The sequence below is a fragment of the Triturus cristatus genome, chromosome 8 (genome assembly GCF_964204655.1).
Source record: "Triturus cristatus chromosome 8, aTriCri1.1, whole genome shotgun sequence".
Lineage (NCBI taxonomy): Eukaryota > Metazoa > Chordata > Amphibia > Caudata > Salamandridae > Triturus > Triturus cristatus.
In genome coordinates, this window is record NC_140591.1 from 1,287,575,338 (window position 1) to 1,287,587,676 (window position 12,339).

A 12,339-nucleotide genomic window follows, 5' to 3' on the forward strand; every position below is an offset into this window, starting at 1 on the left:
CGGCAGCAGATAAGACTAGCACCATGTGACTCTGGGCAATAGCTTGCTTAATCTTCCCGACGGCCCCCAACGCCTAGATACCCTTGCGGGTGATTGTTTGAGCTATACAAATGTGGATTATTATTATTATTCCATGACGATATGTCTGAGGCAACACCAGGACCACCTGACATACGCTCGATGAATCTTGCTGCCACTGTCCTAGCTATTGCACCTCCAAAATGCAATCATTGAAAACAAACCCTTGTTGTGGACTTCACTTCCTGGCTGTCCTATGTACATTATATGTTACGGAATGGAGTATGGTTTTCTCTAGATAGACCTTTTGGTTTTGTTTTGGTTCATTGTTTTTGCTGTTACTTGATAATGTACGTAAGAAACAGGTTATGGACTTTCTCTACACAGTGCTCTTATACCATTGGGTCTTGTTTGCACTTTATAAAACTCTATAAATACGTAAGAATGTATCAGAATGGACATTCACACGTGAAAGCCAGTTGCATTGGGGTCCACCAGGAAACCTGAAAATGCACTCTGTATGTCACTGAGCAAATAGCCAAGATATAAAATGGCCATCACAAGACCTGGCAATTTCAGAACAAAATGTAGCTAGAACAGTTGATTTGTATCCTAGTCTTCTGAGAGGCAAGAAAAAAATCACACATATCCAGTAATATTTAACGTTGGTGTAGATGTGCATGGATACCAGACCCGGGTATGACACTTTTCACAGCACACACAACAAACTGTATTGTTTTGGTACTTCCTAATTTTACTATCCAATACAATATAATTTATTAATGCCCAAAGAACTATAGGGCATATCATCAAGGGCAATATCGCCGCTTCAGCGGCACTTTTTGCCGCTAAAGCACCGATATTTTTATCGCCCTATCAGCAAGCTGTTGCTAACAGCTGTTAGCGACGGCTTACTGGCAATAGCGTCCGTGTCATTGCCGCTTTGCATGTCAGCGATAACAATCGCTAATGACATGCAAAGTAGGCATTCCCTAGGCGTTCCCTCTGAAAACAACCCTGGAAAAAATTCGCTAACCGCACATCGCGGTATCATCAGGCCGGACCCTGATAACCATAGCGACATAAAAATCGGCGCTAACCATGGTCATCGCCATCAGCTAACGTCTGCAAAATGTCAGACTTAGCTATATTTATAATGGGAGGTGGATTCTAAGCCTAAGTCCACATCTCCCTATTAACAAGGATTCCCTTAACGCTGTAGTTGCATCGCTGGATTTCCCGCGATGTTCCCTCAATACGTCGCTATCACCGCAATTTTGATCGCTGTGGAGAAATGCGTTGATACTAACGCGTTATCTCGGCGATTAGTTCCGGCGATAGTAGACGTTGTACAAATTTGTGCTATGTGCGCTCTGCGATGTTTACCGCAGTGTGTTGGTGATATGCCCCTATATTTTGTTTAAGCCCTGCAAGTATGTAAGTTCATCCCAAGCAGGTCATAGGAACATCCTTGCTGCAAGCACATATCCAACTCAATTGGTTTCCAGCATAAATGCTTTTAAGCTGCAAGTTGCACACAGACCCATACATACACATTTGTAGTTTTTTACTTGCAGCTTGTTACTACAGCCCTACACTTTAGTAACAATATTAATATAACTTCTGCACAGTGCTGCAAATAAGCACTATCGTTTCGTTTGTGCAGAGCTCAAGGTTCTGGTTTTCGATACGGGAAAGTTGGTATCTTTAGAGCAGGGGACCCACCCATCTCTAGACATGAAGAAATTCAGCCCTAGAGTCCCTCTGCACATTTTACATTGTGGCACAATTTTGTGTTATGAAACTTACGCACTTTAGGAGCTGTACTACAGGGTGACGCAAGGTGGGCCAAGGGCAGAAAGTGATTGTATTTGGTAATGCTAGGTTTTGGTTCACAGACACATGGCTAGTTGTAGCCAGCTCCTTCTACTACAGTGATAGTAATAAACTTCCATAGTCCAGTTGAATAGGTATAAAGTGGCACTGAGAAAAGAACAATTGGTCACTGAGAGCAGACGGTATTATGACAGACGTCTGGCAGGAAGGAATGGGGATGTTAATTGCACGGCAACCCCTCATTATTTTGGCATTTGAGGGGAAAGGAAAACACTGATGGACACAAAGGACAGATGGGAACATATATTAACTTGTTTACCCCAATTATGACTGATTCAAACGCGTTTGAATAAGGTGTGCACAGTGGCGGCTCCTCCGCTATGGCGGAGGAGCATCAGCCCACTGCTTTGAGCAGTGCAAAGGAAAGGAAATATAAAATTATAACTTTTAGTTATTATCATTTTATGTTTCCTTCCTTTGTGGGTGGGGCTGCTCTGCTTACGGAGCAGGGCAGGGGAGGAGTGGTTTTCCTACTTCTAAGTGCGCAATGACTGTTTGGTCGTCCCTCTTGGGCTGCCCAAACCAGTCATGCACACTTTCCGTTACAGCCTTCATGGTGAACAAGTCCAGGCTCCTGTTCCCTGGTTCAGCGTCGAACCAGGACGCTCAAAACCAATCCCCACCCTGCATTGCAGCATTGAGATTGGTCAGGGGAGCCTGGCTGTTCTACTGGCTTTCTGTCCCATGAGGAGAGCAGGAGCAAGGAGCAGAGACGCAGCGGCGGGACCCGGTGGCAAGGTAAGTGTGTAATTTTGTTTTAATCTTTTTGTTTTTCATGTGCTCTACTTCGCGACCACGCCCCCTCTGACCCTCCCTGCGCCTGCCCTGCCACCCGCGTGTCATGCCCACCACCACTGGGTGTGCAGCTAGATAGCCTAGACCAGTCACCACAGTAAGTGACTTGGGAGGGGTGGTGAAATTCTTCTAGGAGGGTTGATCATGCTCTACACAGAGGCCTTGGGGCCTGGCAGGAACATTAGGACTTCCATAATTTCTTCCACCTTAGTAGGTAAAATTGTTGATTGGGGTGAATCACAGGGCTTTATCCATCTAGGGCAGCCTCAAAACGCACCTTTGATCAGGTCACCTGTATCAATGTAATGATAGTGACACTTTGATATTTCTTGATGCATGCTGACATGCCAACTCTAAAACTCACATCTGGGTACATGGATCTAATTTTGGTAGTTGTAGTCAAATTCACATCAATAAATATTTCTTTTTATTAAATTAGTTTAGAAATTCTGTTAATTTGTATCTTGACTGATGAATGTTTTGTTTTCCATTACTTAAATACTTTACATACCTTTCTTTGAGAAAAAAGACTAATCTTTCCTCAAGTAAGTTCAGGTTTTCCTACAGAAACTGTATTTAACTGAGAAGGCACTAGTTTACTGATTTTGTGGAAATTCATCCCTTGCTCTCCCCAAGTTACAAACCTCAGATTTCAAGTCATTTGAAGTTCTTTACTTTTCTTTTTTAACTGTAGTGACCTCTTTAGTTTTCATTCTGCTGTTGCAGTATCGAGGTTTATTTTTGTCCAATTACAATAATGTTAATAATGATCGTAGTTGAACGGTGGATTGAGTCAGTCCTTTGGGCATTTGAATAGATCCTGTAGCTGGTTCTGATTTACTGCCCTGGTTAAAATAATCGCTTCCATATATTAGGATGATTCTAGTAGGTGTCTGTAAGACAACATTTTCTTTTATGGCCTTTAGCCAAGTGCCTAATTGGTAGATAATCAGTTCTTGATGCCGTTTTCATGACCACATTGTTATCAATTTAAATGGCGAGAGAGTATGGGAGAGCTCATTATATCCTCTGCAATCGTTCGTTTTGGACTGCTCAATTACAGGTTCAGACTATGTCTCAAATATGAGGTGGCGTGCACAAGGGTGCATTTAATCAGAACAGTGCACATTTCATTTTGATGTCAAATAACAAACATTTTACCATGAAATAAATGTTTTATAGCTTCAAATCGTTTTATTGTAGGAATGGATGTCTGACGGGTCTCAGTCATATTTCAATAACATATTCCATGCTAATTACATGTTTTCACCTCTTTTTCAAGCGACGTTAAATTAACAATGGTACATTAACAGAGAGTGGTAGATTCTCTGCAAATTGTTTTTGCATATGTTTATTTAAATGTTTTGTTAAATGAGAAAACGAGCAATGCGACACTCTGGTGAATACATATTGTTTATTATGAAACAGCGAATCAAATATTTAGTGTAATTTGGAACTTATTTTATCTTTCTTTCAACAACCATCCCGGAATTAGCAGCAGCTGCCTCGTCCATTCAATGTCTATGACTCCAGTTTTTAATCTGGAAAAATATGACAAGAAAGCAAATTGTCCTCGACATAACAAACACGTTTAATTTTCACATTTCGGACTATTACAGAATTTCCCATGTGGCCGAGAGCTTCACATTCAGTGTATGAACATGCTGTATGGCAAAGCTCGATTACGCTAACCGTAAATTGCCAGGACTACATTTTCACATATGGGCACTGTGAGATGTTTAAGACACTATAAGTGCGGTGATAATGAGAGCAAAATATGTAGTATACAGGATTTGGGAACAAATCTCCAACTCCATTTCATCTTAAAATAGAAATGTGATATGCCACCATAAATGATGTATAACTAACTTTCTTGCTAATTGCACACCTGAATCAAAATGCATTTTCATAACAAGAGGTTTACAATTTTTTCTCATCTAATTGTATCTGTGAATGATCTTGTTATCGCCTTTACAGGATTCCAGATGGAGCAACGCCACATCCCGAAATCGTAATACTGCAGTCTGCGCTAATTTCCAAGCATGCAAAGACTGCACCATTACATGAACAATTACCACATGAACTTCTGCCTGTAATTCCCAAATTAAAAGCTGTTTTAAACTCATATCCTTTTATTCATGGAAAAATCTGGTTGCACTAATAAAACTTTGGTGATACTGTATCTATCGGAATGCCAACTCAGGCAGTTCATCGCATTTCACAATAAGAAATTCTGACATAGTACACTCTGTGTGTGCGTGTGTGTATGTGGTTGTGTGTGTGTGTGTTGGCTTAATTTTTTTTGCCTTGTCTTGTTTTGCTGGCTGTAGAATTATGTGCACTTTTAACCCTGTTGGCCGGTGGTATAGTGCCTATGCTCCCCCTATGAACATGATGAGATTGGCATTCCCCCTGATTGGCATATTTAACTTACCTATAAGTCTCTAGTATATGGTACAACTGTATACCCAGACCTGGATCTTAAAAGTCACAAGTGGACTGCATCACTGATTGTGCTAACCACTTGAGTGGCAATGTAATCCTGACTGCAGGCTTGCCACCACTAGCCTTGGTGCAGGTTTAAACTGCAAATTTGACCTGTCAAAATAACCCCTTTTCATTGGCCTAAACCCTCCTTTTAAATATTAATTAGTCACCTTTATTATGGCTGTCAATGCCCTTAAGGTAAGATGCAGTGACATGTAAAGATAAAGATCTATGTGGCTGTTGATGGTCCTCGTCAGGCATTAAATTAACCTTTTACCACTGTGACATTTTTCCGTCAAAAGTAAACGGTATCACTGACACCTTGTCTAGTGGTTATCTGACAACTTGGAGTCCTCATCTGCCACAGCCTGCTGGCTTTCGAAGCAAAGAATCAGTTACTCCCATTCCATTGACTAAGATCGAAGGAAGTTAAAACTCAACTGGGAGGAACCAGGTCCTTGTATCTGCCCCACTCTCTGTCACCGGTGGTCTGACACTGTATCCTTGGAGCAACCAAAAGACCAGGGTTGGCTTTTCACACATTTTGGCACTATTTTGAACCTTAAAAGTGAAAAATTCCTTACTCTAATTATACTTATTGGACTTTTGTGGGTTTAGTGTGATTTTATGTATTAAAATGTAGTCTAGTTTTCCAAATTAGTTTGAGTTTTTTCCTGTGTTGTGTTTTGACTTTAGTACTGTTTGAATACTGCATAAATAGTTTACAAATTGCCTTTAAGTTACCCCGTCTGCTCTGTGTCACAGCTACCGGGGTTGTGAGCGCAGGATAATTTACTGTCTTTAGTTGTTCACCCTGACAAGGATTGTAGTTATTATTTGGGGTAGTTTAATATATATATATCGCCAGTCGATAGTTTTAGTTAGGACCGTGTTTCCATAGGAAATCTCAAAATTCTATTTTGGCGCCGGTTGACGAATCTTCGCGAAACTTTCAAAACTAATGGGGCGCTCCGCTCAGCTCCTACCCTGAAAGTCTCGGGGTGATTCGTCAAGCGGGGGCCGAGAAAAAAGGGGGGTCCCAAAACACGTTTTCCCCATGCATTTTTCCATAGGACCTTTAGTCGAAGGTACAGCCCGAACGGCTGAACAGAATTACTTGAAATTGGGCAGAGAGGTAGTCCTCAGGTCAGGGAAGTGCCTTTTGCAGGTCTGGTGTCAATCTGTTCAGTATTTCCTGAGAAAATAGCATTTAAAAGCATGTACATATCTATAATCAGAATTTCGCTCGCGCACGCGAGCGAAATTCTGATTGGTTGTAAGATGTCAGTCAACATTCGAATCGGTCGAAATCAGGAAGTGTCGGCCGCCATTTTGTCTCTCGCATTGAAAAGGAAAGGGGGGAAAAAGGTGGAAAACGTGAAAAGGGGGCAGGGAAGAGAGTTCCTGACCCCCTAGCCTTTGTCAGGGGGTCACAGAAGGACCCCCCAGGGGAAAAAAACCATTTCATTTTTTTTTTTAAATCGCGGGGTGCGCGGTAAAAAAAAATTGAAAAAAAAATATATTAAGAAATACACAACTTAGCATTTAAAAAACCGTACAAATTCACTTAAAAAACCATAGGTTTCACACACGTTATAGTTAGGAATTAGCATTTAAAAAACCTTGCAAATTCACTTAAAAAACCATAGGTTTCACACAGGTTATAGTTAGGTGGATATTTCTCTCGTATAAAACCAATGAAATTCCCTCGTTATAGTTAGTTCAGATAACTATAACTCGCACGCCCGCAATCCACTGCTGATGACGTCACATATTACATCACTCAAGACATGGTCAGTGGCATCACTCATGCCATCACCTATGACATCATCCTTGTGATAGAGTGGCGGTCGCGCGAGTTATAGTTATCTGAACTAACTATAACGGGGGAATTTCATTGGTTTTTTATGAGAGAAATATCCACCTAACTATAACCTGTGTGAAACCTATGGTTTTTTAAGTGAATATATATATATATATATATATATATATTCACTGAAAAAAACATAAGTTTTACAGACGTTATAGTTAGGAATTAGCATTTAAAAAACCCTAGATATTCACTGAAAAAAACATAGGTTTCGGGGACGTTATAGTTAGTTGGACATTTGACTCATATAAAACCAGAGAAATTCGCCTGTTATAGTTAGTTGAGCTAACTAGAACTAGCACGCCTGCAATGCACTGCTGATGACGTCACATATTACATCACTCATGACATGGTCAGTGACATCACTCATGACATCACTGATGACATCTCATCTTCTGTGGAGTCAACACACCGTTCTACTTTTGTAACCTAGAGTTGGTTGCAGCTGGTAGAAGGGAATACCTCCATCTCCACTCTCAGATACAATTCTAACATCATCCATTGTGGGATGAACACACCATTCCACTGTTGGTACCTAGAGTTGCTTGCACCTCATCGGAGGGGGTACACAGAAATCATCACAAACTGTAACTTCTAACATCCTCAATCATATAGTTAACACCCCACTTCACTGTTTGGACCTGCTCTACCGCGGTGTATTCCAGCAATACCAGTCAACTAAGCCCAATAACCATGTGCAGCACTTAACTACAGAAGCACAGAATCTGATGCACCTCAACAGACGGAGTTCTGTGAAAAACCAGCAACAGGTAATATCGGACATCGTCCATTGTGTGATCAAGACACCATTCCACTGTTGGTACTTAGAGTTGGTTGCGCCTCATCAGAAGCTATACACAAAAATCATCACACACTTTAACTTCTGACATCCTCAATCATAAAATTAAGACCTTGTTTCACTGTTTGAACATGATGTACCGCTGTGTACTCCAGCAACTGCAATAAACCATGCCTAATAATCATGTGCAGCAGTTAACTACAGAAGCACAGAGTCTAATCCACCTCAACGGAAGGAGTTCTGTAAAAATTGAGCAGAATGTAATATCAGACATCTTCCGTTGTGGAATCAAGACAACGTTCCACTGCTGCAACCTAGAGTTGGTTCCACCTGGTCAAAGGGAGTACCTTCATCTCCACTCTCAGATGCAGTTGTAACATCATCCATTGGGATATCAAGACACTGTTCCACTGTTCGGACCTGCAGTACCGCGGTGTACTCCACCGACTGCAGTCAGCCAACCCCAATAATCATGTGCAGCAGTTAGCTACGGAAGCACAGAGTCTGATGCACCTCAACGGAGGGAGTTCCCTTAAAACTCAGTAGCAGGTAATATCGGACATTGTCCATTCTGGGATCAAGACACCGTTCCACTGTTGGGACCCAGAGTTAATTGCACCTGGTCGGAGGGGTACACAGAAATCATCACAGACTTTAACTTCTGACATCCTCAATCATAGAATCAAGACCCCGTTTCATTGTTCGGACCTGCTGTACCGCGCTATAGTCCAGCAACTACAGTCAACAAAGCCCAATAATCCTGTACAGCAGTTAGCTGCGGAAGTACAGAGTGTGAAGCACCTCAACGGAGGGAGTGCTCTGAAAACTCAGCAGCAGGTAAAATCGGACATCGTCGATTATGGGATCAAGACACCGTTCCACTGTTGGGACCCAGAGTTGATTGCAGCTGGTCGAAGGTAGTACCTTCATCTCACCTCTCAGATACAGTTCTAACATCGTCCACTAAGGTATCAAAACACCGTTCCACTATCGGTACCTGTCGGACTACTGTGTTACTATCATACAAAGCACTCCATGCTCCTGGGCCTCAGGCTGGGCTCTGTGTGCCTGTGTTGCGGTAGCCAGCGTTAATCTCTGGAGCCTTCCGAGTTCGCAGACCTCGGCCCAGGACCTTCCGCCGGCACGTGGTCGGCCCTCTTTCATATACAGCGGTGTTGAAAGGTGAACTGTGGGGCATATATGCATCATAGTGGCCATGATGGTTTCTGAGTACCAGCAGGATGAGAGCATCATGCACGCAGCCACCTTCGCTCACAGCGTCAGCCTCGTGGCAGTGTAAGCTGCGCAGACCTGGCAGACACGTTCGCCAATCCGGAAGAGAACCACACCCAAAGAACAGTGCCTTTTATTCATACCCCTACACTAGCCTTGTGTACGGCGAGCCAGCCCACTTCCCTAAACATTTTTTGGGGGGGGTGGCACGTACGTGCTACTATTCGGTAATCTTCCCTACTGACAGTACTATCATGGTTGCTTCCACTGTCCACTTCACTCAATAGACCATCAGTGTATGTTGCCATGTACATGTCTGTGCTCTGCATACTCAAGTCTGACCAGCACATCCCCTCAAGACTTTGCATTGTATACTTTTATAATCGAGAATTACTTACCACCTTTGCACATACTTTGCTGTCATCTCTCCCCGCATTCTGCAGAGTGAGGCAGAGGTGCCATGCCATGTTTGGTTTGTGTAATTGGCTAGCCACGGTTCCCACAGTACGTAGTGTCATTGAGTCTGCTACGTGCACATGTTGTTTGTCATGTTGAATGTCATTATATAAGGTAGCGCGTTTATTCACGAGCAGTGGCTTATTCCATTTACATATCGCTGTCTTAAAGAGCATACAAAGGTTTTTCTCACAGGTGAATAGTGCGACCACAATGGCAGTCATTCATTACTATCCAAGAATGTCCAACTGCACGACGCTTCTAAGCTTACAGCCACCAATCTTGCGTCCTTTCTTAAAAGGACGCCATCTCCCACAATCACACCAACATTCACACAGCTTAATAACGACAGTTATCTGCTGCTCAATAACATACACTCCTACGGAATATGAGCTGGCATGTCCTTACTGTTTCAAACACAGTAACTTCCTGTGGCAATATCTATTCCCACCCACACAAACTAACTTCCAAACTTCAAGTTGGCCTTAAATTCCTAGTTTGAAAACACATTTCAAGAAACAAAACAAACTAAAAGCACCTTTGTTCAGAACTAAAGTCTCCCTCACTTCTGCAAAAGAAATGTATCGACTGCAGATACCACGAACTTCAAATAAAATATACTCCCTTTTAAATACGAACCACCAATTACACTTTGTGAATTGTTACACAATTTTCAACACATGTCACACTCAAGGTCTGGCACACTTTTTTAACACGGTCTCCTACAGCCTTCTAACATGCTTTCAAACTGTTCTTCTTTTAATACCAGATTACATTCAGACATTCTTTCGATCATCTCTGGAATAACAGGAACAGTGCCCATAATTCTCGCCCTCTTTGCGGCCATCCTACTACTGATTCTTTATGGTAACAACTATATCCGGCAGAATACGCCTCTACGCCAAGCTACATCAATACTGTAAAAAAACGGAAAAACATTTCGGCTGCCTGCCTCTATCTATTATCGGAGCTAGCTACAACATAACATTTATCTACACTTATGCAATATGCGTACAACCATCGTTTGATTGCCCTTGCCCATTCGACTGACGAATGGATGTATTCCTTGCCAACATCTCAACAATCGCTCCAGATATCCAGCAGGTAATGGAGTATCTTGAAAACCATGAACGTGATTGTACTGGCAGCGGAGCAATGGCGAATGCAATGCAAAAAGGAATCGAGGCGCAATGGGATTTCTGCGCAGCAGCGAAAGATCTCCTGCAACGTGCGACCTTTCATAACATCGCAGATTGCCTGCCCATTCAAATTCCTGCTCCAACATTCAAGGAACATTACTGTCTCTTCGAGGATATGAATTGGATCGCTTCGCTTTTCTCACACGATGGCAACAATAGCCTCTTTAAACATTAGGCATCTAAAGCAGCTGAAGAACTTCTGGACTGGAATCTCCAAGACTTGTAAGAAACTCACATTATTCTTGAATGGATTTTTTTCCCTCTTTTTTGACTTTTTCCTTTAAATTTTTTATAATACACTTCAATACTACTACTTTGATAAAATAACGTTCTAAGTATACTCAGACATTTGAACTCTATCCTCATTATTTCCCCTTACGTCTCCAGTCTAACCAGGAATCGGTGATGTATAGCCTATGCAAATACGCTACTTACTTCCAAAACTAACCTAAACCCGACACCCATTTAGAAACCACGTCTATTCTTTGTGCACACACCTCTCTGCCTGCCTGTTATTCACAAAGCCCTTTCACGCAAGTTTACTCAAAGTCAGCCTCTGCTCAGAACCTCAAGATAAAAATGTAAATAGACGACTTTGTTTAGGAACTGGTTGGCACAGTGTGGTAATCGTAAACTACCCTTATTTTCATTATACAATGTATTTATTCATGTCTAATAGCTATTCTGTAGGTCACATAGAACTGTAACGTATAATGTGCAATTCACTGATGCAGGAGCTTCGATTTGACTACAGCAGAAGCAATTGGAGTTTGTCTAAGCTCGATGCCTTAGCTCTCTACACAAGAATGTTTTTTTGAAACAGCTGAAGACAATAATGTACAGTTTGACTAAAAAGGTACCAAATGTGCTTCTCAGAAGCGAAATGTTTGTATTCATCCTCAAAGTTCCAACTAGTACCAATTCTGACACGCACCACATTGAATCTACTGTACAACAGATTGTTAACTATTTTACTGTTGTTAATTTTCTGTTACAAAAAAGCACTGCCAACGTACATAAAAAGTTTGATGACTACGTTTTGCAATTTCTTTTTTCTTTTTTTCTTTTCTTAAACGATACGTGTGGTAATCGTATCCTACCTTTATTTTCTTTATAGACTGTAGAGTCATTCAAGTGTAATAGCTATTGTTTATTTCACGTGCAACTGTAACATGTAATATACAATTCACCAATGCCAGAGCGTACGTTTGAATACAGCAGAAGTGGTTTAACTTTGCATCAGCTGGATACCCTAGCTCTTGCACCAGTGGGTCCAATTATGGAACTGAAATAAAGACACTTTCTATATAATTTTCAAACTCCATCCCTTTATTACACACAACCACTTTCTGAGACACAACTCATTTTACCATTTTCCTTCTCTGGCATTGCAACATTCTGCATTATATTCTTCACGATTATTCCTTTATTCCTGCTTTCTAAAACACTACATTCGACTCTTCAGACCAATAGGGAAGAGTAGTCACTACTTACACAGGTATGCTACAGCGGCCAGTATCCTACAGTGCCCACAGCACATCACTCACAGCAATAAACTCACGACTTACACTCACAGTTTCATCCCC

The 12,339-nt window shown here is 41.7% G+C and overlaps 1 protein-coding gene and 1 long non-coding RNA gene across 4 annotated transcripts in view; one reads left to right on the forward strand and one right to left on the reverse strand.

Annotated features, from left to right (window-relative positions):
• The window catches only part of LOC146805725 (uncharacterized), a 202,449-nt gene extending 197,639 nt beyond the window's left edge, over positions 1 to 4,810 (forward strand). The window contains exon 4 of the long non-coding RNA XR_014967891.1: positions 4,687 to 4,810. This is a non-coding gene — a long non-coding RNA (uncharacterized LOC146805725). The remainder of the gene's footprint in view (positions 1 to 4,686) is intronic.
• CADM2 (cell adhesion molecule 2) overlaps positions 1 to 12,339 on the reverse strand; it is a 1,670,972-nt gene that overhangs the window by 928,531 nt on the left and 730,102 nt on the right. The gene's annotated exons all lie outside the window — the stretch shown is intronic.